This window comes from Pongo abelii, chromosome X, assembly GCF_028885655.2.
Source record: "Pongo abelii isolate AG06213 chromosome X, NHGRI_mPonAbe1-v2.0_pri, whole genome shotgun sequence".
In the NCBI taxonomy this organism is placed as follows: domain Eukaryota; kingdom Metazoa; phylum Chordata; class Mammalia; order Primates; family Hominidae; genus Pongo; species Pongo abelii.
The window spans coordinates 139,881,137-139,907,928 of record NC_072008.2 but is presented as its reverse complement, the minus strand read 5'-3'; the positions used below and the strand labels follow the sequence as shown (position 1 = coordinate 139,907,928).

Here is a 26,792-nt window from a genome sequence, read left to right as displayed (position 1 = left end):
AAAAGTTCAGTTATATACTGTTCTTGTGAAGTCAAGCTACAAGGAAGCATAGCCCCATTGGGAAATTTTGGTTATCTATTTGGTATGTCAGTTTCTTCTATTAGTAAGGTATCTGTGCCCCAAATTGTAGTGACACTACTATTTAATCAGACTTGACTAGGATGGCAGCATAGAGTTGAAAGAGAAACTCAGATTAGCCTTTGGTGACTTGTCTTCTTTTTTTTTTTTTTTGAGAAGGAGTCTCGCTCTGTTGCCCAGGCTGGAGTGCAGTGGCGTGATCTGGGCTCACTGCAAGCTCCGCCTCCTGGGTTCATGCCATTGTCCTGCCTCAGCCTCCCGAGTAGCTGGGATTACAGGTGCCCGCCACCCACGCCCGGCTAAGTTTTTTGTATTTTTAGTAGAGACGGGGTTTTACTATGTTAGCCAGGATGGTCTTGATCTCCTGACCTTGTGATCCGCCCGCCTCGGCCTCCCAGAGTGCTGGGATTACAGGCGTGAGCCACTGCGCCCAGCCTGACTTGTCTTCTTAATAAGGAAATTAGAACATACCTTTTAAAAAAAATCTGAGCGCCTGGATATTTAATCACTGTCATGAAAGGAAGATAAAAGGCTGATGTGTTTTCCAGGATGTTAACCTGTATCGAGTTGAACAAATGTGTAAATTCGTCCTATATGTACTGCATATAGACGTGATTTGTTCACAACTAGCATAGTGCCTAGCATGTATTTGAGGCTCAATGAAAATTTGTAGAATATTCATTTGTTACTTTAGCAAAACAAAGATTAAAAAGTACTGAATTATTAAGAAATGTCACCCATAGTAGTTAGCATAAATAAAAGTTTGATCAGAGCAAAATCTAATTTGCAAAGAAGGTCACAGAAATGCTTATGTTTTAAGGAAAGCTTTATGCTAAAATATAAAATATTAACAGTATCTTACAGGCCACTTTTTTTCTTCCTGAACATAGTACAGAGAGTGTTTTCACATTTAGCACATACCAATTGGATGAAAGACAGTGGGGAGGAGGTGAGGTTGAACACAGAGTCGCTTGGAAGCATCACTCCATCTGGACACAGATCATGGAGGACCTTGCATCAGATTCATTTGGGGACTCAATATTCTCTTGGGCTGTTCCTGAAATTCTTGTCCTTCAAGCAAAGGGTTAGGCCTGATGCTAGTTAGAATCTGATCAGCAACTAGGGTTACATGTGATGTTCTATGTTCCTCAGAGTAAAGTAATTGAATAGAAGCCTACTAACAACTAGCTTTCCCCATAAATTGGTAGTCAATGCAATTGACAAATGGTTGTAAGTGCCTGCTTTGTGCTTAGATTGTGTGATGCCTTCTGTGAAAGTTTGAGATGTGGTCCTTGCTGCAGAGATGCTTAAAGACAAGATACTCACAAATGAAATAGTTAAATAACAGTACAAGGTAGTGTGAGAATCATAGTTTGAGAAGGAACTATGAAGATCATTTAGTCCAAAATTTCCATTTTCAAAAAAGTTAAGCTCAGATTAGGAAGTAGAATTTCCCAAGGTCTGGAAGACAATTGGTAGAAGCTGGAACTAGCACTCAAGTCTGCCTTTTTTTTTTTCATTCTGTTATATACGTGGTTATATGATGTTTTGACATGCTTATATTGATCTGCCATTTTGATGCTGGGAACTTTCTGATGAGACTGTTTTGATATGGGGGTGCTTCTACAACAGCTGCAAAACAAACCAATAAAACATTCCACTACTTTTTTTTATTTTTTATTACCAAGTAATGTGCAAAACAGACAGACATGCCCCAGCCCTCAGTTTCACTTCATCCCCCAGCCATGAGGATGGAGATCAGGCATAAGGTGGGAGTAGGGGTCAAAAATGGAATGGGTGTCATGGATGGGGTGAATCTCAGAGAAGAGATGAGGAATGGAGTAGGGGGGTCAGGCACCATCTGGCAAGCAAAGCACACATCTCCAGGAGCCATATGTTTCCCACACTTGCTCATCTTTGAAAGGCCATTAATCATTTTGGGCATAGTATCTGCTCATTCTCTGAGAATTCTCTTATTTCTTGAATAGTCTGTGTCTTAAAATTTCTGATTCCAAACCTTCAAGAGACAAGATTCTAGAGTAGGGGAGAATGTTTGCGTCATAGTATGGTCTCATAGACTCAGATCCAGGCTTCACTGGGAGTCCTTGAGTCAATGTCTGTCAGTTCTATCATTAATATTCCCTGTAAAATCCCATGAAAAAATAATATGCATCTGTTATTTTTAAAATCGTAAAACTTTGATATTCTGATGGTTTGAGGGAATAGGTTTATTAGGCTCTTTAGAGGTTTATCTTTTTTTTCAATACCAAACAAACTTAAAAATACATCTGTTTCCTGATTATACATATATGAATTTTTCACTTCCTCAAGGCAGTTTTTCATATGAAATTATTCTTTAAAATTTACTTCTGAAATATGGAGAATCTAAAGGCAAAAAGGAATGCCTAATCTAAAACATTCATATTGAAGAAAGTAGAAAGTGAGAGTTCCCCATAATTTAGATGAGGGTTGAGGAAAAAGTATCAGACAGGTAAATGATAGACAGCTCCTAGTAGTCTGTTTTTATCATGGCTGCATCATGATGGCTGAATCAGAACAACCATGCCAGAATGTCAAAGATAAATATGTCTTGATTTTAGCAGAACATTTGAGAGTCTTCTGTAATATCCTTGTGCATAGATTGTGAAATTTGACTGCATAACTAGTAATTAGGCAGATTCACAGCTGGTTGATCAGCGGATTCAATGTCAACCTGGAAGAAGATGTTTTTAGTGAAGGGCCACAGGAACTGTTTTTTGGCTCTGCCCAAGTATTCGTTTATTTAACAAATAACAGACACTTACTATATAGAGGGCACCCTACTAAGCACTGTGAGGAATACACAGCTGTCCAGATCAGGGCCCCTGCCCTAAAGAAGCAGATTGTTGGTCATAATTGATCACAAAGACAGGCTTTTTGCATTGCAGATAACACAAAGCTGGGTGGCGTAGTTTAATATATAGGATGACAGACTCCAGATTTAAAATGATCTCAACTTGTAGGAACTCTAGGTCAAAACTTACAAGACGAAAGTTAACAGTGATAGATGTAAAGTCTTGAATTTAGGTTAAGAAAATTGCATATGTACAGGATATGAGAGATGTGACTTGGCAGCAGTTTATGTAAAAAGTTCTTGGGGATTTAGTAGATCACAAGTTTAATATGAGCCAACAATGTGGTGTAGCTTATTTTTTTTTAAGCAAAAACAATTTTAGGCTGTATTAGAAGCATGTGTGCTGCTCAGACCACATCTGGAGTATTATGTTCAAGTATAGTCACCACATTTTACGAACATTGACAAAGTTGAATGTATCCAGAAGATAGTGACCAGCATGGGTCTGAAAATCATGTCATATGAGAAACGGTTGAAAGAAAGAACTGGGGATAATTAGCTTTTACTTTAAGCCTCGGTTTAGACCCTTCAAGTCTTGGTTAGGTTCCCTTGCTATGTGCTCCACAGTCCTCTGAACAAGCCTCATGCCTTCCCCACTAGACCGAGGACTTTGTTAGGGCAGGGTAGGGGCTCTGTGTTCACTATGATATCCGCAGGACCTAGCATGGGACAGGATGTGTCCTCAGCAATGTTCAGAGAATGAGTGAGTGAAATTTCCAATTGTGAGGGCCTTACGTAAAAATGATAAAGAACTGTAGTGCCTGGCATCTATAGTCATTAAATTAAAAAACGAACAAGGAACTTAGAAGAGTTCCTAAAAGTTTTTGAATGGTGCTTTTTTTTTTTGGCCTCTCTGACTTTCTTTTGACCTTTGATAGTACTCGATACTAGACTTGCATGTCTGGTTGAACAGGAATCTTAAAAAGTCATCTCTCCAAAAGGAACATTTTTTTAAAATAGGAGAAAGTTCTGGCACTAGTATCAAGGAGATGCAAAAACAATGGGATACCATTTTTTACTCGAAAATTAGCAAAGGAATATATATATATATGTAACATATATAAATATATAAATATCTGCTATCAGTAAGGATTTAGCCAAATGGACACATTTGTACATTTCTGGTACAACCCTTTTGGAACAGCAATTTGGCAATATGTATTATCAAGGGCCTAAAAATATTCATTGTTTGATCCAAGAATTTTACTTCTGGGACCTTCTCCTAGGAAAAGTCATCCTGAATACAGGGGGGAGAAAAGCTTTATGAACGGAGGTGTTTTGTGACAACAAAAAATTGGAAACAATCAAAATGTTCCATAGTAGAGGAGTGAATGGTTATATAAACTATGATATGTCCATTTGATAGAATGTTATAAAGCTTTGTAGTTTGTAGTTTTGGAAGCATATAAAGCTGTGTATATAGTATGATATAACTGTGTGAAAACAAACAAACTGAAATCTGTACATAGATAAAATTCTGTGAAGTCTTATACCACAATGTGAACAGTAGCTATTTTTCAGTGGTGAGATGATCAATTATTTTTGCTTTTTTTCCTATTTTCTAAATTTTTCATTTAAAAGATTTTATATTGAAGACAAATTTTATAGTGTGCCCTATTGTGTCTAGAAATAAACCTTGTAAGGTTTTGAATTTCTAGTTCAGGTCTTCAACATTTCTGTATATTTCCAGTTTATATCAAGGGCCTTATGAAATTGTGAGGAAAAAACAAACCCAAACATCTTCAGGGCAAAACTGATTTTAATTCTAAAGTTAATTGAAATTAATTTTAATTCACTTTAATTTAAAACATATATGTAAACATATGTCATGAACACTTTTAGGTCAGGGGTATGTTAAGGAATCTTACAAATAAAAGACTATACAACTTTTTTTTTTTTTGAGATGGAGTCTCACTCTGTCACCCAGGCTGGAGTGCAGTGGTGCGATCTTGGGCTCACTGCAAGCTCCACCTCCTGGGTTCAAGCGATTGTCCTTCCTCAGCCTCCCGAGTAGCTGGGACTACAGGCGCCCACCACCATGCCCAGCTAATTTTTTTGTATTTTTAGCAGAGACAGGGTTTCACCGTGTGTTAGCTAGGATGGTCTCGTGTTAGCCAGGATGGTCTCGATCTCCTGACCTGGTTATCCGCCCGCCTCGGCCTCCCAAAGTGCTGGGATTACAGGCGTGAGCCACCGCGCCCGGCCAACTTTTAAAAATAAAAAAGTAATCATCCCAGATTCTAGAGAGCCAGGCACCTTTTGCGGACGGAAATGAAAAGGTGCCTTGCAGGTAGCAGGCACTTAATACAGTTTTGAATGGCTAGCTCCTGGAGATGAGTAGGGAAGAATGAGAGCTTGACTGTAAATGGATACAACTGAGTGGCTGTATGTGTATACTGGAAGAATCTGGAAATCAGGTGTTACCTTATTACATCAAATCTGTTTTAATGGATATTTATATATTGCTCAGTATCAAAGTTCTAGCTGTCAGACCTATGTAGACTGTGAAAATGCATCCATTACAAGTAATTTGCACTAACCTGTGACTCTGAACATTCAATCGAGTTCAATTTACCTCTTTTATCAAAATTACAAGTTGCCTTTTCAATATCTATATTTTAATTTAATATACAGTTTACCTCCTACATGTAGAAGGCATGTTCACAGGCACATTTGATGCAAACTTAATTTCTTATGTTTTGAAGTCAATTTTGGGCTGCATATTAATGCAGCCTGTCCTCCCTTCTTTCCCTAATAAGGGCAGAGATATCTTGGTTCTTGAGTCACTTGCATTTATTTTTCTTCTCTACCACTTAGAAAAAGAACTCTTCAGACTTTAGGAAATAGAATGGTTTTGAGTTTTGTCCGTGATGTTGTGGGTATCAGCATTCTAGTAGGGGTACAGCCAGAATAGATCTGGTTTCATTAAGAATGTGTGGAGACAATCTAGGTTTGAAGAAAGTAGAGTTTTTATACATGTTCACATTGCATGTCCCTGGTCTTTGTGACTTGCAGTTCTGCTTAGCATGTAGATCTATCTCTATGAAATTAATTTTCTCCTCTGTTTTCATGTTTATGACATATTAAGGTTATTGCAGACAGTACTATTAAGAGGATGAATTTAGTAAGAACAGTTTCTGTTTCTTACCTACTTTTTGCCTTTTTTCTCTCCTTGTCCACCCTCCATTTTGTTTTAAATATATTCATTCATCTTTTCTTGTATCACCTTGTTTCTGTCTCAACAGGAAGCAAACTATTCTTCAGAACTGGTCAAATTCTTTTTTTTAACCCCAAATCCCCACTAAATGAAAAGTTTCATACAGTATTAGATTGACATTTCTACAAAGCCAAAGAAAGGAGAATCTTTGGGAACAGATTTGACATCAATTTTTTTTTAAGATGTCCTAGACTAGTGTTCTGCAGATTCAGTTGACTGAGAGATTTTTCCACATGATAACCTGAAGGTGTGATCTCCCGGGGATGGGTATTCTTAAATGGGGGATCTGGACAACTTGAAAGAAAGCTGTGAACTTCAAAGCTCCTTACACCTCAACCACAGTTAACTTTATAGTGTCACTGCTCTGGCAAATGTTAATAGCTTGATCATTTGCCTGCAGATAACTCCACTGGAAACTGTAGAGTATTTCAGTGGGGAATAGCCAGTAGGTCTTTGATCTCCATATAGATAGAGATAGAATAATTCAGAAAGAATTCTTTTGGAATGATTTATGGCAGAGGCAGCACAATTTTATGAATGTTTCCTTCCAGTATGTCCAAAATATCTTGGCAAATATCAGTACAAGATGTACTCTTTCCATGGTTTCAACTTCTCTTATGAAATGGGGTTCTTGATTATATGGTTTTCCAACCTCTCTTTTTTCTTTAATACAATGGTTTTAAGAATAAGTACTGACAGTTAAACATGTAAACTGTTGGTGCTTGGTGAGGGGAGACTTACTCTGAAAAGAGCAGATGGTACCCCGTAGGGTGGAGACGATGTGGTAAATTTGCTTTCTTTGCTGTGTGCATAAGGTCATGTACAAATGGCCAGAAAGCAAATGAAGGTACCCTTGAAGCCGTTTGCACTTAGATGTCAACTTTCTTTCAGGAAAGACTATTTTTCTTTATTTTTGCTTTTATATAGATCTAGGCCTCAATGTTGTTTGTTGGTTTCTCTTTTTTATTGCTACTTATTTATTGCTGCCTCATCAATGACTTAGGTTTCTCTTTGAAGTGGCTGAGTACCACCTCTATAATTCAGTTTCTTAAGGACTCCAGTGATAAACTAGACTTGAACCAGTAACCTAGTCAGCATAGTTTTCCTAAATGCCTCCTGCCTTCTCATCAACATTTTAATCTGTGAGAGGACACATGCTAGAATTACTATTGACGGGGATGTGTTTTCTCCTAAGTGGCTTTGTTGGTTTTGGGAATCTTTCCTCTCTCTCTGGGTAGCTAAAGACTACCCATCTTCACAGCTAAGTCCTACCTCCTCCTCTCCATTTCAAACTGGCCTCGGTCCCATTTCTGACCTCTCAGAGCACTTACTGCCAGTCTGATAATAGTTTTAGCACTCCATTTTATTATTCCTTGGTTCTTTCTGGTGTTTTCCTTTTTACTTCCCAATTTGTTTGCGAGACTCTGAAGAGAGAGACCATGTTTCACAGAATTATTCCTTTATTAACAAGAGGTATATGGTCCAGTGACCCACTTTGTTGTCACACAGTTTGTGACCAGAGGAAGAAATGATGTAAGAAACACAGGGCTCCCAGATTTCAAAGAAAAAAATGTTGAGAGAGTGAAGGGGTTGGCACTAAGCTCTCTCATTATGTATGAATTAAAATCATGTCAGATATATCAGAAAACATCAACTGGATATTGATGAGAATGTTAATGTACACTGAGTTATTTGAAACACTTCAGCTATCCTTCTATGCTGTCCTCTAGATTGTATTGAGGATCTGTACCTCGGTACTGGCACAGCTGTTGCCCAGGGCTCAGCAACTACCTGGATGAAGCTCTTGTGGCCCCATTGCTACCCTGAGCCAGGGTACCTGTGGGCCAGGTATTTGGCGACTTTCCTGCTCCTCCAGTCACAATCTTGTGTGCCTTTGCCTGTCTCCTCAGCTATTTCTGCTCAGTACATCTTGGTCAGGGTCGATCAGAAACCAGAACCAGATTTAGGTCAGTAAGGGAGAGGAAGACTGAGTGCTATAAAGGCAAGCAAGAAAGGGGAGGAATGGGAATGATACAAGTCAGCTCCCACTTGGCTCCTAACAGTATTCCCCTTTCCTTCTCTGCCAGTGGCTTTTTGCAAAGGAAATACAAGTCTCTGTTCAGTCATAGAGATGTACATAAAAATGTATTTATTTATTTATATTTTGTTTGTTTGTTTATTTTCAGACAGAGTTTTGCTCTTGTCACCCAGGCTGGAGTGCAGTGGCACGGTCTTGGCTGACTGCCACTTCCGCCTCCCGGGTTCAAGCAATTCTCCTACCTCAGCCTCCCGAGTAGCTGGGACTACAGGTGCACGCCACTGCGCCTGGCTAATTTTTGCACTTTTTTTTAGTAGAGACGGGGTCTCACCATGTTGGCCAGACTGATCTCGAACTCCTAGCCTCAGGTGATCCAGGCACCTCGGCCTCCCAAATTGCTGGGATTACAGGCATGAGCCACCATGCCCGGCCGTAAAAACATATTTATAAGAGGGTTAACTGCAGCATTGTTTATGCAGTAAGAGCAAACAATTGGAAAACAATCTAAATGTCTGAACATAGGGGAATGGTTGTGTAGAGGACACTATGATAAAGCCATTAAAATGGGTGATTTTTTTTTTTTTTTTTGAGACAGTCTCTATTGCCCAGGCTGGAGTGCAGTGGCACAATCTCGGCTCACTGCGATCTCTGTCTCCCAGGTTCAAGCGATTCTCCTGCCAGGCTGGTCTTGAACTCCTGACCTCAAGTGATCTGCCTGCCTCGGCCTCCCAAAGTGCTGGGATTACAGGCATGGGCCACCGCATCCGGCCTAAGATGGTGTTTTTAAAGACTTTTAACGACAGTGGAAAATATTCACAAAATAATACATGGGAAGAAGCAAAACATCAGGCAATATAACTAATCTCAGTTGACTATAGTATACAGATAGAAAATGCTATAAGGAAATATACTAGAATATTAATGGAGATTGTTTTTGTGTGGTGGAATCATGGATAGTTTCTTTTTTGTTTTACATATCCTAAAATTTCTTTTTTTCTTTTTCTTTTTGAGACAGGATCTTGCTCTGTCACCCAGGTTGGGTTGCAGTGGTGCAATCTCGGCTCACTGCAACCTCTGCCTCCCGGGTTCAAGTGATTCTCGTGCCTTAGCCTCCCAAGTAGCTGGGATTACAGGTGTGCGCCACCAGGCCTGGCTAGTTTTTGTATTTTTAGTAGAGACGAGGTTTCACCATGTTGGCCAGGCTAGTGTCGAAATCCTGGCCTCAAGTGATTCCGTTGCCTTGGCCTCCCAAAGTTCTGGAATTACTGGTGCACATCCTAAAATTTCTGTAATGCAGACTTACGATTTTTATAATCAGAAAAATGAGAAGAAAATGTTCTTTGCCATAATCTTCAACCTCCAACCCAAGACATCTCACATGCCTAGATGTAGATAATTATTTTTTCTGAGAACAAAAGTAATATATTTGAACTATTAAAACTTTTAAAAAATATACAAAAATATGAAGGAAAAATAGCAATGAATTGTCTTAAAGTGTCCTTTAAATAAAACTGATTTCTTTTTCAGAAAAGCTTATTTGAAGTATCACTGTACTTTCTGTTACCTAATAAAATAGCAAAGGCTCAAATATTTGGTTAATTCAAAATATTTTAAAGCAGATTCTTTTATTTAGATAGCATCTTCATCCATGATTTTTAGAAATGGAAAGAACATTATATATCATCTGGCCCAACCCCTGTGTAAAGTTCAAGAGCAGGTTTTGACGGTATTCTATGTCAGGCACAGTTCTAACGTCCCTGAGACTCAGCGAGTCTAAGTGACCTGCTTCAGGTCACACAGCCAGCTCTAGAAATCGGGAGATAATCAGTACTTTGCTCCATCAGTTGTAATTCCAACGGGGAAAAATGTTTTTGACATTCTGCAGATGGTAGCATTCTTAAAAACACATACCTCAAACCTCTTTTCTGAAATAAGAAATTACCTTTTCCCCCCTTTCAGGTGTATAACTTTAACTTAAAAATATCCAGAGATTGCCGGGTGCAGTGGCTAACGCCTGTAATCCCAGCAATTTGGGAGGCCGAGGCGGGCAGATCGCGAGGTCAAGAGATTTGAGACCATCCTGGCCAACATGGTGAAACCCTATCTCTACTAAAAATACAAAAATTCACTGGGTGTGGTGGTGTGGGCCTGTAGTCCCAGCTACTCAGGAGGCTAAGGCAGGAGAATTGCTTGAACCCGGGAGGCGGAGGTTGCAGTGAGCTGAGACCGTGCCACTGCACTGCAGCCTGGTGTCAGAGCGAGATTCTGTCTCAAAAATAAAATAAAATAAAAAAAAAAAATCCAGAGACAAGTTAAAAAGAAATATGTGTATGTGTATATGTATGTGATATGAAATGAGCAAAGTTTTCACTTTCATGAAAAAAAGGTACTTGTGTTTGAGAATGTTTTCAAATTAAAGAAAAAGTTTAATATTAAGTAAATATTTGGTATAAAAATTCACCTAGGTTAATGTCTTTTAAGCTTTTTTGGTCTATCCTCTTGCAAATAAATAGTATTATTTGATTTACAATTAACTTCTGAATCAAATGTTAACATTTCATATGCCATTAAATACATCTATTATAGAAATGGTTCTTTTGATGAATTTTTATAGTGGCATGCTGTCGTATTAACCAGAAATACAACATTATTTTTATTATATCTGCTTCAGAAACAGAAGTAGTTAGTTTGATTCAAACAGAAATTCCTGGAAAACCCATGTGGTTTTCTTTATGAGCAATTTAAGGACACGTTCTTCCAAAGAGAGAGAGATGGACAATATAAAACATAATCCACTTTTAAAAATAAATACTACTCTGTGAAAAAGTTTCCTCTGAGTGGTGCTCAGTAAACCCTTTGGTATCAGTAGTTTGTCAGCTCTAGCACAGTTGGAGCTTGTGTGGGAAGCTGTTTCACTCAATGGTGGTTGCTCTGCCACCACCAAGAAGCCAGAGAACATGGGCTGTAACTGAGGAGAAGGATAACCATGAGAGAAGTAATAAGCAGACCTTAGAAAATCTTTGAAATGGTCCTAGGTAAGATCTCTTATCCTGAAATCAGATTCCCCTTCCTCCTTATCATTTTGTTGGAGGAACATTTGAGAAAGAAATGGATTTTCAGTTGACTAGGAAAATGTAAATCGATTAAAAAAAAAAGTTAAAGAAGATGAACCCTTGTATTGCTGTGTTGTTTAATCCTCAGATCTTCCACATGGAGTAAGAAATAAGTACCTGGTATTTTCTCAGCGACCATAGCTATTCAGTCTGGATGAGCTCTGACTCTTAAGAAAACGTGTGTAGAGTTGCTGCTATGTTCTTGCTACCACCACTTGATGGTACTTCTTTATTGAAAACCCATCTGTTTTCTCACGGACTTTTTGCACAAGGCCCTCTATGTGCCAGGCAATCAATAAATGTTTGATTGATTGTTGTCTTCTAAATGCAAATTCAACATTTAACATTCAAATATTGAAGTTTCCCTGTGCCAAAAAACAAAGGGATCTCTGCTAGGGGGATGCCTACTTGAAAACTTTGGGCCTGCTCCTATAGGCCAGTTGGCGTGTATTGTGTTCTCCTTCTGCGCTTTAGTTTAAGTTGAATTTAAAAACCATTAGACTGGCCGGGCGCGGTGGCTCATGCCTGTAATCCCAGCACTTTGGGAGGCTGAGGCGGGTGGATCATCTGAGCTCAGAAGTTCGAGACCAACCTGACCAACATGGTGAAACCCTGTCTCTACTAAAAAGACAAAAATTAGCCAGGCATGGTGGCGGGCGCCTGTAATCCTAGCTACTCAGGAAGCTGAGGTAGAAGAATCACTTGAACCCGGGAGGTGGAGGTTGCAGTGAGCCGAGATCATGCCACTGCACTCTAGCCTGGGTGACAGAGTGAGACTCTTGTCTCAAAAAACAAATAAATTAATTAATTAATTAAATAAAAACAAAAACCATTAGACCACTGGTCAAATCACTTACCAACCACCTAGAGATTCAGAATTTTTCAATAGCTGGTGGGAAACTTGGAATCCTGGAATTCAGTTAAACTGTTTATTGAGCATTCCTTGAGCTGTAGGCTTCTGGGTTGGGTGGTGGTGGAGTGTGGGAGGCAGAGTTTACATACAATAATGATTCAGACTTAGTCCCTGTTCTCTGGGATCTTACAGTCTAGTAGAATGGGATTCATTGAAGAAGACTGATGACATGCAGTTTGAGGAAGAGACGCTTTGACCACCAGAAGAAATGTGTACTGGAATTGGTTGGTAATGGCTGTGAATGTCAGGATGCTGTGGTGCTGGAACAAGGTAGATGTGTGAGTGGAGGGACTAACAATAAATGATGGAGCAATAAATGAAAGGAGATGTCCGGAGGAAGGTAGATGTGGCCTCAGAGAAGCAGGGCTCTGTTCTGTAGTATGTGCCAATGTTGATCAGGGATATCATGATGTAAATATACACCCAGCTCTGTTTCCTACACCATATGAGACTGATGTTCCTTATAATGAACCAGAGCCATTAAATGGTTTATGTTTCATATATGGTACTTCATTTACAGAGGCAAACAAATGTAAGAAATATCCATACAGCAATGTGTAAGTATTTTAAAAGTTACTTTTTATCCAGAAGATCTCAATCTGCAAATACTTAACAAGGTCAGACATCATGGGGGATATTTAAAAAACATGTGTGTGCCTTTGAGCCATTTACTAAGTTGAGACCAGACATATACAAATGGGAAGTTGACTCTCAGTACCAGGCAGTACAGGCCAATTGCTTATAGACAGTAACTGCTGTGGACTTCAGGGATGGCCAGCTTCCTGGGATCTTAGGTAGTCCGGAAATCTTTTCAGGTTCTTGAGCTGGCCTAAGCAGGATTTAGGTGGGCTCAACATAATGCCAGATCTGCAGAAACATTGTCTTTTGCCCTCTGGGAAGTTGCAGTGTCTGACCTGCTCTCATAAACTCCTCCCCAAAACAGGCTTATGCACTTAGCAGTAATAGATTGAACCATCAACTCCTTAAAGCACACCTGGTTGATAATTAGCTCAATCACATTGTGTTTCGGTCATTACCCTTGGATTTCCCAAGGATGAGTTTAATTCATCTCCCACATTAAAGTGAGTGCCTGCATGACCAAAACTCAACAGAATAGAGTTTCTGTCTCTATTATGTCAATTTAATGCTGTGGTAATTTTATTGCAAAATAGGTATCGGTTTACAATTTGCCACCCAAATGTCTGCACAGAAATTGTTACTGTATGCTGTGAAAAGATCTTTGATGGCAAAAGGCTCCCATTTTTCCTAAACAGTACTTCATCTGAAGGAAGACAGAGGAAATGAGCTGAAACTCTGATTTGAGGAATTTGGGGTTGATAAGATCTTATATTGCTTATTCAGAGATGAATTACTCTGGTTTTATAGCTTATAAACGTATTGACGATAGATACAACCCCTTGATTCCAAGATTTTACAGAGTTTATTTTGTGTTTTAACCACACTCCCTTTGCCTCTGACCTGCTGCTGTATGTGAAGGGATAAACTGGTGGTGCATATGCTATATTACCAAAGTGGGAAGGGAGAGGGGCACCTTTATTATATCGGATTACTGCCAGATGCCTGGAATGCTCAAATATACTCACTGGTTGCTGTTTAAAAGGGAAAAATACAAATCTAACCACTTCTAGGAATGGTGCCAGATGTCTGTACTAAGGCAACCCAACTCCAGAAGGCTATAAAAATAGCCCCCAAGTAGTAGGTTCTGATTTCCCACTGAGCTGACCAATAAATCCAACAACCAGTTAATTAAAAATGCTGGGAGGGAATGTTCATCCTCCATTACCCACCTGTCCTTGTGAATACTCATCGGTTACAAATGGGAGGCTACCACTTGGTGTTTCAATGTCTGGATTAGAAAACTCTGTCCTTTTTCCACAGCAACCCGGAGATATATATGGCCTTTGTGGGTTGCCTGATACCCCTACTTGGGTGTCAAGGTTTATATGAGGCTAAAGTGATTTGAGGCTTCCAAAGAAGTTATTTTACTTGCCTAGGGGCTTCCTGGCACCATCCACATGAGCATGTTTGGAGAGACTACCTCATCTCTCCCTTTTTCAGGCTTTGAGTTTTATTATAGTCTGCTGAAATCTGATAGAAAAGAAAACACCTTGCTGCCCTGACTGCTGCTATAGGCAGAATAGCACGGTATCCTTATATACAAGGGGGTTGCTTGAAGGTGGATCTTTTGTTCCTTTTAACAAGGAATTTCAACTTGATGAAACTAAAAAAAAAAAAAAATCAGTTTGTGATGCAAGCAAAAATGTGGATAGAATACACCATCAGTATCATCCTCATTGTTAAAATCATTAAAAGGTGCACAAAGAGGCTGGGCTTGGTGGCTCATGCTTATAATTCCAGCACTTTGTGAGGCCAAAGTGGGTGGATGGCTTGTGTTCAGGAGTTCAAGACCAGCCTGGGCAACATAGTAAGACCCTGTCTCTATTTAAAAAAAAAAAAAAAGGCCGGGCACGGTAGCTCACGCCTGTAATCCCAGCACTTTGGGAGGCCGAGGTGGGCGGATCATGAGGTCCGGAGATCAACACCATCCTGGCTAACACGGTGAAACCCCGTCTCTACTAAAAATACAAAAAATTAGCTGGGCGTGGTTGTGGGCGCCTGTAGTCCCAGCTACTTGGGAGGCTGAGGCAGGAGAATGGTGTGAACCCGGGAGGTGGAGCTTGCAGTGAGCCAAGGTAGCGCCACTGCACTCCAGCCTGGGCGACAGAGCAAGACTCTGTCTCAAAAAAAAAAAAAAAAAAGGCCACAGAGAAAGTAGTAGAGAGAGTATTGGAGTTGGAGTGAAAAGTTCTGGGTTTGAATCCTGTAGGTACTAGGTGTTCTCTATGAACAGAGCTCCAGCAGCTCATCTGGAAAACAGCTGCAATAGCACCTACCTCAGGGAGTTGTTGTCAAGAACAAATGAGATCATGTGTGTGGAAATGCCTGACATTTAGTAGATACTAAGTAAATATTGAGTCTGATTTAGTTTATGGACTTAATATCCTTTGTTGCCTTAGACAGATACAGAAAGCATTCATGTAAAGAGAGCTCAAAGGAGGAAAAATGTGGTGATGGTGGGCAAGGGAGGCCCAAATTCACTGAGTACAAATTTGACTACCAGGAACCTATTTTCGGAAGATACCATTACTAATGAATTATGTTTCTCTTGATGCTTTTGCCAACTTTTGAAAAAGAACTTAGAGACATTTTGATGGAGAACAAAGAAAAGAGATGGAACTTGAGTTTTAGTTGGGTCTGCCACCTACAATGGATGTTTCCTTTCTTTTTCTTTTTTTTTTTTTTGAGACAGTCTCTCACTCTGTTGCCTAGGCTGGAGTGCAATGGCACAATCTTGGCTGCCTGCAACCTCCACCTCCCAGGTTCAAGCAATTCTCCTGCCTCAGCCTCCTAAGTAGCTGGGATTACAGGCGTGTCCCGCCACGCCTGGCTAATTTTTTCTATTTTTAGTAGACGGGGTTTCACCATGTTGGCCAGCCTGGTCTCAAACTCCTGACCTCAGGTGATGTACCCGCCTCGGCCTCCCAAAGCGCTGGGATTACAGGAGTGAGCCACCACGCCCAGCCTTGACATTTTCTTTCTAGGGCTGTTTCCTCTATCCAATAAAAGTTGGACTAGAGAAGCACTGTGATTCTTTGCCAACACCCTAAATTCATGGAGACAGTTGGATTTTGAGTATGTATTAATTGGGAATGAAAGATTTTATGTAGAGTGAAAAGTTTGGGGAGAGGCCGCTGAGTCCAAGGGTGGAGAAGCTTAGCAAGGACAGAAATTTTTCTTGCCAGCGAGGGAACTCTCTTCGGTAATCAGAAGGCCTTCAGTAATCATGATTGATTGGGTGGATATATAGATTGCTTTTATTCATGCTTTTGAGATGTGTGTGTGCCTGTGTCTATGTGTGTGTGCGTGCTGTTTAAAGACTTTTCTAAAGCTGAAGCTCTTATGTGATTCGCTGTGCATTAGCAGGATATGAATTATTAATTCTGCTTATACTTGATAATGAAGGCCACAAACTGGGACCCTGTTATCTGAGGGCCTAATGCATTCCTTTTTCTTCATCAAAATAGGTTCGTAAATTGTCATCAGGGCCCTGCTACCAGCCCCCTAAATAACTCCTCTATCTGCTGCTACCTATGATTTCTTTAATAAGGAATGGCAGGGATACTCAGAATCGCATTCTATGAGGAAACATTGATGGAACCAAATCTCTTTAACTTGGGATGGGGGGTGGAGATTCAGGATACCTTGGTGACTGTTATCAAAAACATGAAGGGCTCTCAAGTCAAAGTAACAATAAACTAATTTTGGTGGCTTTAGGGTGGGAGGAGGCAGACTTGGATCAGTAGAGGAGAGATAAAGGAAGACATCTCTTTCTCAATCCAGGCAATAACTTTCCAACAACGTAAGCTGCCCAAAGAGAGAATAGGCTACTCCAAGGAGGTAGTGAAATTCTCATCATCAGTCCCCATTCACAGTTGTAGCTGGAGTGAAAAATTAGTCTATTTGAATAGAATCTGGACTCACTTTCCTGGAATAGACCTGTAGGGATCCAGTGGTCTGGTGATTCCTTCACTATACTATGAACACTTCTAGCAAACTATATCTTATTTGTATCCTTAACACTTAGGATACAGCCTGATCATAGTAGGATCTCAGAAAATGTTTGTTGATGGACCAATTAGCTAAAAATGCACTTGAAAGTAAACAAATAGATGCTTTTGGTCCCAAGATCAAGTACATTAAATTGGCTTCCATGTAACTACAGTGTCCCACTTTTTTTTCATGTGTTTCTTTTTTCTTTTTTTGAGGCAGAGTCTTGCTCTGTGGCCCAGGCTGGAGTGCTGTGGCACAATCTCGGTTCACTGCAACCTCTGCCTCCTGGGTTCAAGCAATTCTCCTGCCTCAGCCTCCCAAGTAGCTGGGATTACAGGCACGCACCACGATGCCTGGCTAATTTTTGTATTTTTAGTAGAGACGGGGTTTCACCATGTTGGCCAGGCTGGTCTCGAACTCCTGACCTCAAGTGATCTGCCTGCTTTGTCCTCCCAAAGTACTGGGACCACAGGCGTGAACCACCACACCTGGCCTCTTCAGGTGTTTCTGTGCATTTTCAGTCACACCAAACTGCTCATTAACAGCGACCTTGTCATTGTTAGAGAACTTAAACAATTCTGTTACCAAAAGACCCTTCCATGTTAATATATAGAGATAAAACATGATTTTAATATTGGATAAGCATTATCAGAGTTACATGCGTGTAAAGTAGCACAAAAACAACTACAAAATCTGGGAATAATTTCACACACATTCATACAAAAAAAGTAGAAGAGAGAACAATTTAAAACTTCTCATTTTCTTGAGATACAAGAGGATGCACATTGTGCCTGTCTTGCTTATACCTTAGGAGAGACCCCTGAGCGAATTCTAGAAGTAAGTATTTGCAGTTCCAAGGGTCAGAGGCCCAAGAACTTGCATTGTAAAATCAAAAGGTCAAGACTTTTAATCAGGCTGGGCACAGTGGCTCACTCCTGTAATCCCAGGACTTTGGTAGGCCGAGGTGGGCACACCACTTGAGTTCAGGAGTTCGAGACCAGCCTGGCCAACATGGTGAAACCCTGTCTCTACTAAAAATACAAAAATTAGCCAGGCGTGGTGGTGGGCGCCTGTAATCCCAGCTACTTGGGAGGCTGAAGCACTTCAATCCGGGAGGCAGAGGTCGCAGTGAGCCGAGATCGTACCACTGCACTCCAGTCTGGGTGACAGAGTGAGACCCTGTCTCAAGAAAAAAAAAAAAAAAAACAAAACAAACAAACAAACAAAAAACACTTTTGATCAGGCATATTATGTTATGGAGACATCCTAAAGAAGGGAGGGTGAGTAGGCAGGGACTTCCCTCCCCATCAAAAATTTCATCATTGCACACTTACATCGTCTGACATGATTAGACGGTGTGTGTCCTTCACAGGATCCTCAAGCTTCTTGAGGGTTAGTTCGTTTGTGCAGTGAAACATCTTCCCTATAAGAATGCTACTACCTAGGAGCTGGAAACCTGCATATCATCACTTTATTGGTTGACTCTACCATTATTATTTTTTTAAATGAAACACTTTGAATGAGGCCTTATTAAAAACAGAATTAAATATTAGTAAATCATAAATATAATTATGTAAGTAAATTCTAACAATAATAAAGAATAAATAAAAGACAAAAATAAAAAAATAAAAAAATAAAAATAGAGTGAAGATGTTGTCAAAGGATGAAATAGGCTAAATCTAATGGGAAAATTGAATCTCTTTCCCCAAATACCTCACAGCGCAATGGCTTTAGAAACCATTGAGAAATGACAGACACTTCAACAATATAACTTCACTGAGAGTTTTCTCTTTTTTGAAACGGAGTTTTGCTCTTGTTGCCCAGGCTGGAGTGCAATGGCGCAATCTCGGCTCACTGCAACCTCTGCCTCCCGGGTTCAAGTGATTCTCCTGTCTCAGCCTCCTAAGTAGCCAGGATTACAGGCGCCTGCCGCTACGTCTGGCTAATATTTGGTATTTTTAGTAGAGGCAGGGTTTCACCATGTTGGCCAGGCTGGTCTCGAACTCCTGAGCTCAGATGATCCGCCTGCCTTGGCCTCCCAAAGTTCTAGGATTACAGGCATGAGCCACCATGCCCAGCCCGACTGAGAGCTTAAAAAGGTGCGATGACTCTCTGAAAGACTGAGGCTCTGAGAGATATTTGGATATCTAATAAAGTAATTCAAGATGCATATAAATCTCTGGTTTCTTCTAATTGGTGTCTTATGATTGTGGCTTTTACTTAACCTAACCTGTACCCTGATTGCAAAGGTTTTCCTGACTAGCCGGTTGTGTGGACACTGCCTGTTCACCTTCCTTTAGTCCTCTCCAAGGTATGTAAAGTTCCTCACGGGAACTTCCGAAGTATATCTACCCCCCTTCCAGCTTGACCTTCTTTCCCTTTTGGTGTGGGGTGGCTTGAGGGTGTCACCATAGGAATACTGTTTTTGAGCCACCCTGATCACTATTTAGTTAAAAAAAAAAAAAAAAAAAGTCCAAGCATCCTGTTTGGACAGGTTGTAAGCTGTGACATTAGACCTTCCTGGTATGCAGAATGGCTTTCATCACTCTCCCACCCCATTCAGCAAGGTTAAAGGTCTCAGGAAGGTATTTGACTTGTGGCTGTAACTTGCCCTGACTGCTGAGCAATGATAGGTCTTTTCCTTGAACCACTTAGGAGGTGCCCATGGGAGCAGCATACCAGAAAGGAGTAGTGAAGGAGCAAAACTGAGCTCATTACAGCATTTGAAGTGAACAGGTCACCAAGAGGAAAGTAGAATGTACAATGAAGGGTTTGTCGATAGTTTTGGTTTTTTGAAAGCTCTGCTCCAGAAGTAAAATGGTTTTCATGGTGTTTTATTCAAAGACAGCAGAAGGAAGCTGGAAAAAAATGTGACATGTCTTAGATGAGAAGACCCTCAGAGGCAAGGACTACATCTGATGCAGCTCTTAAGAAGGGCTTTGGGCACAGAGACACTGGGCTAGGAAATACTCTGCATGCATTTGTTTATCTAACACTTATGGAGTTTCTATGTTTCAGGCACTTGTAATTATACAATCTCATTTAATTCTCATAACAACCTGGTGAGGTAGGGGCCCATTTTCCCGATGAAGAATCTAAAATACCTAATCTTCAAAGTCCTCACACGGATTCGCTACTTAAAGGAAGATCTTTCAAATTAATTTAAAAATTAATTTTAGTTTACTTTAAAAATAATTTTTTTACTTCAAAAGCTTAAAATTTTTAGCATGCCTCAGATTTTTTTTTTTTTTTTGAGACAAGGTCTTAGCTCTGTCACCCAGGCTGGAGTGTAGTGGCATGATCACGGCTCACTGCAGCCTCCACCTCCTGAACTTAGACAATCTTTCCCCCTTAGCCTCCCAAGCAGCTAGAGCTGCAGGCATGCACGACTTGCCTGACTATTATTATTATTATTATTACTTTTTGTAGAAACAGGGTCTCTCTAAGTCGCCCAGGCTGGTCTTGAACTCCTGGCTCAGGCAGTCCTCCTGCCTTGGCCTTCTAAAGTGTTGGGATTATAGATGTAAGCTCCCGTGCCTGGCCCAGAATTTTTTAAATGACAACTTAATTGAGATATAATTCATATACTATAAAATTCACCCTTTTAAAATGTACATACTATTCAGTGGTTGTTAGTATATTCACAAAATTTTGTAGCTATCACCACAGTCAGTTTTGGGATATTTTTATCACCTCAAAAAGAAACTATACACTTTGGCTAATCACCCTCATATCTCCCCATCTCCTTCACCCCTAGCCCTGAGCAACCATTTATCAACTTGCGGTCTCTATTTCTGTATTCTAGACATCTCATGTAAATGGAATCATACAATATGGGGGCCTTTTGTGTCTAGCTTCTTTTACTTAGCATAATGTTTTCAAGCTGCCTCCATGTTGTAGCATGTATCAGAACTTCATTCCTTTTTATGGCTATATAATATTCCATTGTATGGATACCTGTATATACATTTTATTTATTTTTCTTTATTTTTTTTTAAGAGACAGGGTCCCTCTGTGTCACCCAGACTGGACTGCTGTGGTGCCATCATGGCTTACTGTAACCTTGAGCTCTTGGGTTCAAGTGATCCTCCCATCTCAGCCTCCCAAGTGGATGGAACTACACCTACCGGTAACCACACCCAACTAATTTTTTTTTTTTTTTTTGAGATGGAGTTTCGCTCTTGTTGTCCAGGCCGGAGTGCAGTGCGATGATCTCGGCTTACTGCAACCCCTGCCTCCTGGGTTCAAGCAATTCTCCTACCTCAGCTTCCTGAGTAGCTGGGACTATAGGTGTGTGCCACTACACCCGGTTAATTTTTGTGTATTTTTAGTAGCGACAGGGTTTCACCATTTTGAGCAGTCTGGTCTCAAACTCCTGATCTCAGGTGATCCACCCGCCTCAGCCTCCCAAAGTGCTAGGATTACAGGCATGAGCCACTGCACCCGACCTTTTTTTTTATTTTTATTTTTGACAGAGACAGAGTCTTTCTATGTTGCCCAGGCTGGTCTTGAGTTCCTAGGCTCAAGGGATCCTCCTGCCTTGGCCTCCTGAAGTGCTGTTCGGGATTACAGGTATGAGCCACCATGCCTGGCCTATATATTTTATTTATTTATTCATCAATTGATGGACATTTGGGTGGTTTGCATATTTTTGCACACCCAGGAATTTATCCTAAGGAAATAATCAAGATGATATATAAAGAATGGATTATAAGGATCTTTACTGTGCTATCAAGAAAATGAAAAACTAGAAATAACCACAATCTCCAGCATTAAGAGATTAGTTTCATTATGGGACACCTATATGATAGAATACTGTACAGCTCTTAAAATAGTATTCTGAAATAATTCATAATGACATTGAAAAATGCTGACAACTTATTATTAAGTGATGAAACAGTGCATAAAGTGTGATTCCATTTTTATAAAAATGTATTTATATACATTAAAAGAAGGCTAGAGGCCAGGCGCAGTGGCTCACGCCTGTAATCCCAGCACTTTGGGAGGCCAAGGCAGGTAGATCACAAGGTCAGGAGATTGAGACCATCCTGGCTAACACGGTGAAACCCTGTCTCTACTAAAAATACAAAAAAAAATTAGCGAGGCATGGTGGTGGGCAACTGTAGTCCCAGCTACTCGGCAGGAGAATGGTGTGAACTTGGGAGGCGGAGTTTGTAGTGAGCCGAGATTGTGCCATTGTACTCCAGCTTGGGCAACAGAGTGAGACTCTGTCTCAAAAAAAAAAAAAAAAAAAAAAAAATGAAGGCTAGAATCGTAGGTAATAGGAAACCGTGGTCTTCTCTAGATGGTGAGATTATGGTCGGGGGTAGGGGGTGGTTATTTTCTTCTTTTTAATCTGTATTTTCTAATTTCCCTAGAAAGTATTCCATAATTACTTACTGAGCACATAGTATGTGCCAGACATTGTTTAGTATATATGTATTGTGTAGTAAAAAAAAGAAAAAATAATGTTATTGTTAAAACAATCCAAAAAGGGAATGTATGGGATTATGTATTGTATACACACATACACATGCACCAACTTCTGAGGATGTAACAGGATCCTCAGAAGTTGCAAGCAGCACTGGAGTGTTATGTTTTAACTCCAAATAGATTAAGATTTACAGATGACATATTTATCGGATAAGAAAGACATTGAATAAACTTTTTTGGAGTGATTCTGTGCATTTCTCCCTTCTCAATGGAATGTCTAGCTATTCTTTCCCTGCAGGAAGTGATTGGAAGTGGAATGCAGAGTTTATTTCCACTTACATGGTCTGACATTTTGACATTTCCTAAACTGCAGGATGTTTGAGAGCAAACAACTTGGCTTTTACTGAAAAATTAATTATACTGCCACTTTCACATAGTGATGGGCCTTTGTAAGAGGACAAAGCTATTCAAGTGGGGAAAAATGAGATGCTTAACAGGATGACAGTAACATAAAGGTCTTGAGTCTGGAGAAAAGGACCTCATTAAGCATTGATTATCAGCATGGTGTAGACTCTTTCAGAAAGTGTTACTACATTCCATGCCATTATTGTGTGGGGTAAATTTAAATCTGTGTTCCATTTACATCATAAGTGAGATTTGTGTATTCTAATAATAGGCTAGTCTTGCCTTCGTCTACATCAGTACACACAAATTCAGTTCATTGCTTTCACTGGCTTGTCACATCAAGCCATCCAGACAGTCACCGAAAGTCAGTCACAAAGAGTCAAATTAGTTTGTGTGTTGACATACAGCCATTCTGACTGCCTGTTTGGAGATCAAGTCAGCTCGGCCCAACATGAACATGTATAGTTCCTTATGACCATACATGAATTACTTTTGTGGGCAGGATATAGTGTTGGATTGAAGCTAAGAATTCTGTCTGGAGACATTTATGCAGCCAACAGATGTATAAAAAAATGCTCATCATCACTAGTCATTAGATAAATGCAAATCAAAACCACAATGAGATACCATCTCATGCCAGTTAGAATGGCAATCATTAAAAAGTCAGGAAACAACAGATGCTGGAGAGGTTGTGGAAAAATAGGAATGCTTTTACACTGTTGGTGGGAGTGTAAATTAGTTCAACCACTGTGGAAGACAGTGTGGCGATTCCTCAAGGATTTAGAACTGTAAATACCATTTGACCAAGCAATCCCATTACTGGGCATATACCCAAAGGATTATAAATCATTCTACTATAAAGACACATGCACATGTATGTTTATTGTGGCACTATTCACAATAGCAAAGACTTAGAACCAGCCCAAATACCCATCAATGATAGACTGGATAAAGAAAATGTGGCACATATACACCATGGAATACTATGCAGCCATAATAAAGGATGAGTTCATGTCCTTTACAGGGACATGGATGAAGCTGGAAACCATCATTCTCAGCAAACTATCACAAGATCAGAAAACCAAACATCGCATGTTCTCACTAATAAGTGGGAGTTGAACAATGAGAACACATGGACACAGGGAGGGAAACATCACACACTGGGGCCTGTCGTGGGGTGGGGGGCTAGGGGAGGGATAACATTAGGAGAAATACCTAATGTAAATGGCGGGTTGATGGGTGCAGCAAACCACCAGGGCACATGTATACCTATGTAACAAAACTGCATGTTCTGCACATGTAACCCAGAACTTAAAGTATTAAAAAAAAAAAAAAAGAATTTTGTCTGGAGAAAAAGTATATGACATTGGTCTGGGCAATGAGTGTTTGGATTTGACCTCAAAAGCTCAGGCAACAAAAATGAAAAGAGACAAATAAAATTAAATCAAACTGAAAAGCTTCTGCAGAAAGGGGAACCAATCAACAAAGTGAAGAAGCAACCTACAGATTGGGAGAAAATATTTGCAAGTCATACATCTGGTAAGGGGTTAACCTATATATTTGCCGGAGGTTGCAAATTTTTTCTGTGAAAAATCAGACCCTGGCGATGACCTTGAACAGTAGGATATAAATAACTCCTACAAGCTTAGCGTTCCAATAATGGAACACCAGGCATAAATGGGTTTTAATACCCAGAGTGTATGAGGAACTCAAACAACTCAATAACAAGAAAGCAGATCGCCCAATTAATTCATAAATGGGCAAATAACCTGAATAGGTATTTCTCCAAAGAAGACATACAAATGGCCAACAGGTATATGAAAAAATGCTCAACATCACTAATCATTAGGGAAACACTAATTAGAATCACAATGAGATTTCACCTCACATCTGTCAGAATGGTTGTTATCAAAAAGATGAAAGATTAGTGTTATTGAGGATGTAGAGAAAATAGAACTTCTTTATACTGTTGGTGGGAATGTAAATTAGTACAGCCATTATGGAAAACACTATGGAGGTTCCTCAAAAAACTGAAGATAAGCCTGGGCAACATGGTAAAATCCTGTTCTTACAAAAAATACACAAATTAGCCAGGACTGGTGGCAGGCACCTGTAGTCCCATCTGCTTGGGAGGCTGAGGTGGGAGGATCATCTGAGCCTGGGAGGTCAAGGCTACATACAGTGAGCCATGACTGTGCCACTGCACTCCAGCCTGGGCAACAGAGGTGAGACCCTGTTTCAAAAAGAAACAAAACAAAACAAAACAAAACAAAACTGAAGATAGAATTACCATATGATCCACCAATCCTACTTCTGAGTATATATTCAAAACATTTGATATTAGTATGTTGAAGAGATATCTGTACCCACATGTTCACTGCAGCATTATTCACAAAAGCCAGGATATGGAATCGACCTAAATATCCATCAGCAGATTAATAGATTAAGAAAATGTGGTACATATAGAAAATGAAATAATATGCTGCCACACAGAAGAGGGAAATTATATCATTTGCAACAACATGGATGAAACCGAAGGTCATTATGCTAAGTGAAATGAGCCAGATACAGAAAGACAAAAATACCACATGATCTCACTTATATATGGAATCAGAACTCATAGAAGCAGAGAGCAGAATGCTGGTTACCAGACGCTGCGGGATGGGACTTGGAATGGGGAGATGATAATCAAAGGGTACAATGTTTCAGTTAGACAAGAGGAATAAATGATAAGTATTTGAGGTGATGGATATATTAATTAGCTTGACTCAATCATTCTACGGTGTATACATATAACATCACTTTGTACCCCATAAATATATGCAATTATAATTTGTCAATATCTAATGAATTTTTTAAAAAAGAATTCTACCTCGTGTCAGACCAACCTGAGTTCTTTTCTACCCCCCTACCTTTTTTTTTTTTTTTTTTTTTTAAATAGAGACAGGAGTCTCACTATGTTGCCCAGGCTGGTCTTGAACTCCTGGGCTCAAGCAGCCTTCCCACCTCGGCCTCCCAAAGTGCTGGGATTACAAATGTGAGCCACTACACCCAGCCCCGAATCTGAGTTCTAATCTCTGATTAGATTGAGACTGTCTGAACCTCAATTTTCTATCAATAAAATGGGGATGATAATATCTATCTCACAGAGTTGATTGAAGTAATACTTCAATTAGATAATTTAATGAAGATTGAATAAAGTAATCCTTTCCATATGCTTAGCATATTTCATGATATATTGTAAGAGCTCAATAAAATTTGGTGCTTTTAATGGGAATGCAAGGGAATTTAAAGGGGAAAAGGGAGACAACTCCCATTCTTTTTTCTTCTCTTCAGTACATTTCAAATTTCCTTGCCCTGATTTTTTGTCTAAAATGGATTGTTAAAATTGCTAAAACTCGAAATTTTAAGTCTAGACTTTAAGAATATTTTATATTACAATAATGAAATACTGGCATAGGAGCTACTGGTGTGTAACAAAACAAAATGCACAAATACAACATTTAAACCCAACAAATCCTGTAGCAGTCATGAAACCATACCTACTTATGGTCATCTGAACTTTCTGTTTTTTCTTCCCAGTCTTTGGACTTTTATAATGATAAACACATATCTAGATCTTAATAGATTTGGCCTCTTCAAATATAAGGGCTTTGTGGCTTTTTCTGTAATTCTCATCAGAATACTGTTTAAGTCTATTAATAACACCCCACTCTCCCTCTAACTTGCTGCTTTTAATTTGTTGGGGGCTTGAAAACTAGTTTACAAAACTTATTTGGATTCTATTGGTAATACAAAAGTATTCAGTTATGAATGAGGCCTTGAGTTGGGGAGAGAGAAGTCCCCATTTTTGCTGCTGAGATTCCTTTTCCTTTATTATATTCTGATTGTTCTCTACATTCTGGACACTTGAGGATCATATATAAGGGAAATGCAAATAATATTTTAAAGTTTAAATGTGTGACCCTGATAGCATATGAAAAGAATGTTCTTTTACTCATTGAAAGGAACTAGCCAGTAAACTACATGTAATAATCCTATGACAAGTAACCCAGTGCTGCAGTGAATTG

General features: G+C 39.7%; 1 protein-coding gene across 1 annotated transcript in view; it reads left to right on the top strand.

The window, feature by feature from the left end:
• GPC3 (glypican 3) overlaps positions 1 to 26,792 on the top strand; it is a 459,357-nt gene that overhangs the window by 73,976 nt on the left and 358,589 nt on the right. The gene's annotated exons all lie outside the window — the stretch shown is intronic.